Genomic DNA, 7,143 nt, shown 5'->3' on the forward strand with positions numbered 1-7,143 from the left:
GGGAAGAGCACAGACAGAGTACCAGAATAGAGCCAGACAGAAAAGTCCCTGCATATTTAGCACTTAGAATTACTTACCTGTGAACTTGTTTCCAGGAGATGTGGCTAATAGTGGTGGAAATACGTGTGTTACTTGTATAAAACATGAGCAGTAAAAGTATGTTATTAAAATACTTTCTGAGTTCTGTTTGTCTGTCTTAGGATGGTTTTATGGTCTTTGTACAATAAGAAGGCTTAGGCCTTACTAGCATATAGTTAATCTTCTTTATTCAGTTATGCATTGACACTAAAATGTGTTTTTAAACACAGAGATTCAGGCCAAGCAGAGCTGTTTTGTCTTCACTGCATCCGTCAATGAGCCAGACCCTCCAGCTTCTCAATGGCCAACCAAGATACATCTGGCCTTCAAGACCAGATTAATCTTTTCCAGACAGCTTTTTCCAGTGCAAAGTGTGCACTGATCCTGGTAATGTCTCACTCTAGCTGCATTAGTGCTACAAAAGCTTTCTTATGCAAAACTCCAAGCCAAAAACTACCTTTTTGGAACTGCTTGTCCTCTCTTCTCTGCTGCCATCCCACCCAAGCTTACCCTCATCCATCCTGGGACTGTCTCTGGGTGCCTGCCCCTGTGATATTCTGGAAAAGCTCCCCTGAGTGGGGTGAAGGCAAGTTGGCTTTTGGCTGTTATCTGTGGCCCTGGCATGTTCCTGCTGACATCCCTTTAGGTACTGAGAGATTCGCCAGCAGGGTGTCTGGTAACTCTGCTGCAAGTTATTTTAATAACATTATTGATTTCATTACTTCACCGTAGTTTTGCTTCACTACATCAAGTCCTGGCATTAGGGGTGAACTAGCAGCTAGTTAATTCAGTATAAATGGTGTTTCTTTATGGGGCATCCAGAACTAAAGAGAGCTCCCAAAGCTGCCATGGATATTTGCCCAGAAGCTGGGATGGTTGCTAAAGAAGCTGTTGGCTTTAATGCTCCAAACAACCATATGAGGACAGCCTTATAACTAATTCCTCTTGACATAATTGTATAAAAAGAAAACAACCCTTCCACTATTGTAGAAGAGCTATGATGATACATCAACAGCTGGTATCCTTGCAAGCAGTCTGATTTCTGTTCTTTGTCTAGAAATTGTTGATCTAATGTGTCCTCCGATGGTTGCTCTTTGAGTCATAGGAAGCTCCTTGGGAAAGTGCAGAGACCTTCAGACCTCAGGGAGAATAAACTGATCACAAGTGGTTGATTGGGTGAACCACGGCGCTAACACTGCATATTCTCCTACTAGGATGGGTCTTGAAAAGCCAGTTTCTTACTAAAAAGAAAAAAAAGCCCAAATTTACAAAATTCTGTCACAGTGCATCCTTCTTTTATGGTCTAATTCAGAATCAATTCTCATCAGCTGGAGAACACTCCTGGTCATGCTCGTGGTTTTTTGATCAGACCGTACAATGCTTAAAAACACCTGTGAAGAAAAGGTGGGAAGATTTGAAAGGTTTCCCCATAAAGACATGGATGGGTAATGTATTTTCTAAATACATACCTAGAGGCTTAGACAACTGGTGTATTTGCATCAGCCTACTCTGATTAAAAGAAACCACACTACTGGAAGCAGAGAACCCCCCTGAACCTATAGCTCATCTTCCCTGAAGTAAAATCAAAAGTAGCAGTGCCAACTCATGGTTTCCTAAAACAAAGCATCTATAAAAAGTAACTCACCTGAGGGAAAAGCATGTTGTAACAGGTAGTCTTTCCACTGCTCCTCTGAGAACACCCAATGGTCCAAACCCCTGCACCTACCCCCCACTGCTCAGATCTCCTGCTTTGCCAGGAGAGGACTGAAAGCCACACGTCAGTCCCAGGACTCAACCTGCTATTGACACATTTGCAGAAGTAGCTGGAAGGACAATTTACCCTACCTCTTCCCTACTGTTTTTTTTGTTCCAATAATTCAGTTCATGTCCATCCTGAAGAATTAGTTCACCAAAGAGCTTACCTGGTAGGGAACTGAAGAATTCTGGAGAGAAAATAAGTCTTAGTTAATAAATATAAAAACAAACAGCTCAGTAATGTGGAATATGAGTTCCAAATTTACATTTAAAACCTTTCAAAACTAAACCATGAAAGTAAGGCCTGACTTTGGTAACAGTGCTTAGAGTGAAAAGCCAGCATGGAAAAAACCTAACTGAAAATTCATTTGAAAATGCTTTCATAAAAATAAGAATCATAAGAAGCAAGCTGGAATATAAACTAAATTTTGCAGTAGTACTTTACAAATTGTCTTGATTTTGGAAGGATGCAGAGTGCATGCTAAGATCAGCTGCCTGCCCAAACAATTGTATAATAAATGGCATTATGTTTTTCATCCCCAGCACAATCTCCAGCCATACAGTACTTTTATTTATTAGGAGAGTGTTCAGCCACAATGACAGCTGAAGTGAGGAAGGAAATGGCTTCAAGAACATGGAAAGAATCCCATAAGGTTAAGGGAGTGAAATGGGGAAAGGTACTTTAAAGTACAGGTGGTGATGTAAATTATTGAACATTTGAAATGTTTACCCTTGGTAATTTTAATCACATTGTGAAAGCAATCACTCATGTTTTTGTGAGCCACTTGATTTATTGGAAGCTTTACACCATCAGTTGCAGCTCAGGAGCCAGCCCAGCACCTGGGCTGTAGGCAGGACATGCCGGGTGCTGCAGCACACTGAGCTGGCTCAGAGCCACTGCTGCCAGGTACCCACCACCAGAAAAACAGCAGCAATCATCCAAAATGGGGCACCGATGCCCAGAAACATTGAAGTTGACCCATGAATTCTACATGGACACCAGAGAGCATCCTCAAAGCCATCCCTTTCTCCAAGGGGGACATGCTCACCTGCAGAGTCATGCTGGGCTGAAGGCTAGGGGCTGGTGGTTGGGTCTTCTTTGCTTTGTGCAGGGAATGAGCTGAGCATGTCTCAGTGTGCAGCATCTCTGACTCTTTTCAGAGATGCCTGCTGGGGTTTAGCCACCTCCTGGGTCTGCTGCTCCAGGGCCAGGGCCATGGAGGTGCTCCCTCAACCTCCAAGGACACCTGGACCATGGCAAGATGGCCTGGGAATGAAGCTGGTTTTGAAGCATCCCATGGAGATTGTGCCTACAGAGAACTGGAAGGGCACCTCAGGGTGCTTTATGCAAGATGAATATTGTCAGACACATAGCTGCTTCACAGATTTGGTCACATTTCCTTCCACACTGATTCCACCTCCTGCTGTTCTTCACGCACTGACTTATCTTGCCACTGTATTTGGAGATTTCTCTTGTGTTTGTTATCTAAAAATAACTAAATTATTTTCCTTGATGCCATTTCTTACCAAAAAAAGAGTTGTTGACTGAACTCTTGTATCATTAGCAAGTGCTACCAAATGTCACCCATAGTATATCACAATAAACACAGTGATATAGGCAAGAAAGGGTTAGGATAAGCAGGTGATATTTCAGTGTGATTAAAGCATGAACATATCTAATGCCTGTCAAATGACTGGATCTCATTTATATAGGCAAGATTTTGGTGACCTGCCAGAGCTGATGACAAAATATTCCTCACCCATTTCTTTTCTTTTTTTTCTTCTTTTTCCCCTTAATTGACTTAGTTGGATTTCCAGAAACTACGTGCCAGATCTTTTGCTGGGAGTTTTGTCTTTATCATTATTGAGGTAGGTTCTGATCTTAAATGTTTAGTATTTGAACCACTCAGTCTTCCTGAATCCGATTTCAGCTATAAACTGAATATGGTATGTAGTGGCATAAGCACAGTATGCTTGTTGGGGCAGCTTTTTGCCTTTTTCCTGAAACAGATTTAGCAGATCCATAGGCTGAAGGATTTTCCCTTTACTCAGTCATCATCCTCTCTACAAGGAAATCTTTCCCTTCCATTGGAGTTCCCAGTGAGGTCCATGCTCTCATTTCTGTTCCCTGAGGGGTGACTGTAAGGTGATGAAAAAGGCAGCATGACTGGGCACCACTCTCTCTCAAACTACCTCCTGCCCACACATCAAATTCCCCTTGCTGTCAGTCAGTGTAATTACCATAATATAAACATTGTCCTGAATGCTATTAAAAGTGCAAATGATGTCCATCTAGCCTGAGGAATGGCAAATAAGCAGTTCCTTTGCAGCCCACTTCCTCCTGGCCCCAGCACACATTGTGCAGATGATGTTCTGCTGTGACACGTTTGTGAGCTCTCAAAGTTGCATCTATTTTTTTCTTAATCTGAGCAATGAAGCTGCAGACTTAGAACATAACAGCCATTTAGAAACTGTATGACTTTCCCTAACTGTCTGTAACAGTTTCAAGATAAGTCATTTTAAAAAGAATTACTTTAAATGGAGACTGCTTTAAACCAGACCTTTGTACTTCTTGTTTTTGCTTTTATCTTGGCACAGATGCTTACCCTCTCTCCAGCTTCTTTGTAGAGTTCATTATGCAAAGGCAAAGAAGCTACACTAACATTGTAATTTTGTTTGGCAAGGTGAGCCACAAAACATATGCTGTGTCATGCCTTTTTATTACTGTGCAAGAATTGCAAAGCAGCCTAAAGGAGGAATCAAGGACACGATCATTGTGAGGAAAAGAGGAAACAGTCCAGTTTTACAACACTCAGGCTTGTAACCACTTGTGGTAGATAGTTTCAGAACTGGTTTAATTTTAAATTATTTTCTTACCAACTGACAACAGCTTTGAAGTGACTGGTGTTTAACACCACCACTTTCTGATCCACATTGAGTAATTTTTCAGTGCCTGGAGATCCAAGCCCTACCTGTGAAGTGGGCACTGTGTAGGCTGGGACTGCCCCATCCTCTCCCTGCACCAGGAGATGGCACATCTAAAACCAGCCCAAGCCAATAGAGAAAGAGAGCCTCCTTGAGCAGGCACTGACATACCTTTTCCACAACAGGGAGGACGGCATGTTGCACCTTATTCTGATCATGCTCCAAGAGCAAAACCTGCACTTCTCAGTCTAGACAACCTGTAATCAGGCAAGGGAAGAGCAGGCAAAGGGAACAATTAATGGGTGTGATCTCAGCCTCTTGCAGCCTGCCTTAAAAACCTCCAAGGACTGGTTTTATGAGTGGGCATCTGTGGGAGCACAGAGGAGTCCCCCCATATCCATGTCTCCTCTGGGGGCCACCCATGCTATGAGTGCCCCACTCCTGCTCCCTTCCCATGCTGTCCTTTCACTTGAAGGGGATAAAGGAAATTATATGGCTGGAAAAGAACCCAAAAGGTAAATTATTTTTAACTTGGTCCCAGATGTGAGCCTCCATGCAGCCCCAGAGCAGGGCTAGGTATGAGCAAGAGGTTTGAGAGGGGAAGAAGGCAGTTTTCACTGTAACGAAAAGTCCCGTTGCAACATCTCCCAAGTACTTTGGTTGCAATTCCTCTGAGCCCATCTGAAACTTTGGAAACAGCTTGAAAGAAGCGGCTGTGCGGAAGGAGGCCCGGTGCCCCCAGGGGGAGCAAACCCCAGGCACAAGTACTGGCTGCCCACCCATCCCACACCTGCTGCCTGTATTCCACCAAGGGTAGGTAGCGCTGGCAGGAAAGGAGAGGGCAGAAGCAAAGGGCACAACTCCCTTCACTGCTCGGTCCCAGATGTGGTGAACCTTCGGAGGGCAGATGGAGGAGAAGAGGAAGAGACATTCATATTACAGTGTACAAAAGAGGTAACGAAAGTGTGGCGATGCCAGTCACTCACTGCATGCCACGGAAACACAGGGGCAGCCTCACCCTTTTCGTTGAAGCCAGGGTGTTTGTTGTGTTGAGGGGAGCAGGAACCACCCCAGCCAGACCCCCCCCTTGCCTCCAGCCACTGCAGGCTGGCATAGGACAGGGGGATTGGTGGAGGCAGATGAGATGGGGGGTGTCTCTGGGGGTGGTTGCTGATCTGTTAGGCTGAGTCAGGCATGAGACACTTCTACGAGCTGGGAAAACACCCAAAAAGGAGAAGTGGAGATGTTTGCCTCCCCAGTCAGTTTGCTCGCCATTAGTGTTTTCCTACTTCCCTGTCCTAAGTAAACACACTTTTTGTATGTCAGACTTCAAAGAAGTGATAACCAGCTTGGGGCAAACGCCTGTGGGAAAGGGACAAGGCAAGAATGCCTTGACAAATGCCCCAGCACCAGGCTTGTTCCCACCCTGCTGGTGGCCAGGCACAGGCTGGAAAGGCAGAGGCTGGTTAAAAGCAATGATGCCTGTGAAGTTCAGATATGCAGGGAGCGATGAACAGGTTTGCAAGTTGGAGCTCAGAGAAGGAGAGCACAGCAACACCAGTGTGATGGGAATAAAAGACAGGTTTCCTCAGAGACACAAACGAAACCTCGCTGTCCCACTTAGAGCTGCTCTCAACACCACATATGGCAGGTGTCTGAAGCAAGGCAGTAACACTAAACATGTCTCTTCAAAGGACAAAACACAGAAGAAACTTTCCAGCTATCATTTTTTTGTAACTCAGACAAAATGCCAGAGAGGCTTCTTTGATTGGCCTTCCTTTCTCCTCCCAGGCGAGGACACGGAAGGGACACTGGCCCGTGGGACAGGAGATGTGCTGCATGGAGCACCCGTTCCCAGCACATTTGCTCTGACAGCCACCCTGGTCTCTGTGGATTTTGGAAAAAAAAGTTACCACTGCGGAAATCTGTCACTTACATTTAATATCCTGTTGTCTGTGAGATGCAGTCCTTTTGGGAAATTCAGTCCTGGCAGTTAAAAATAAAGCAGCCGTGTGGAAATAGTGAGACAAACAGCTCTGCCCCTGTGCACCCAAGCCAGCATGCCTGGAGTCCTCAAAGTCCAGCCGTACTCAGCCCAGATCAAGTCCATTCCCCACAGGAGAGCTGTTCTGGAAGCTAGCTGGAAATGCATCCCAGCAGAACAGTATCACCCACAGCATTTACCTGCAGTTGATGTGGAGTTACAGTGACATGAGACTTCTCTATGGCTGCACCAGGCTATTTTAAATTCGAGGCAGGCATAAGGCATGTGACAGTACATGTTGTTCATGTGGGGAAACTCTTTCGTTAATATTCACGCCTTGGGACTGGCCTAGGGTAGACAGTTTTTTTGAGCATGCGACACATTTAAAATGCAGGCTTGCC

At 44.9% G+C, this 7,143-nt stretch overlaps 1 long non-coding RNA gene across 1 annotated transcript; it reads right to left on the reverse strand.

Annotated features, from left to right (window-relative positions):
• Nucleotides 1–249: 249 nt before the first annotated feature.
• On the reverse strand, nucleotides 250–7,143 carry LOC125324118. Its single transcript, XR_007202822.1, has 2 exons — nucleotides 6,695–7,143; nucleotides 250–1,469 (listed from the first exon to the last, which is right to left on the reverse strand). It is a non-coding gene; the product is annotated as an uncharacterized LOC125324118 (long non-coding RNA).

The sequence above is a fragment of the Corvus hawaiiensis genome, chromosome 3, assembly GCF_020740725.1.
Source record: "Corvus hawaiiensis isolate bCorHaw1 chromosome 3, bCorHaw1.pri.cur, whole genome shotgun sequence".
NCBI lineage: Eukaryota > Metazoa > Chordata > Aves > Passeriformes > Corvidae > Corvus > Corvus hawaiiensis.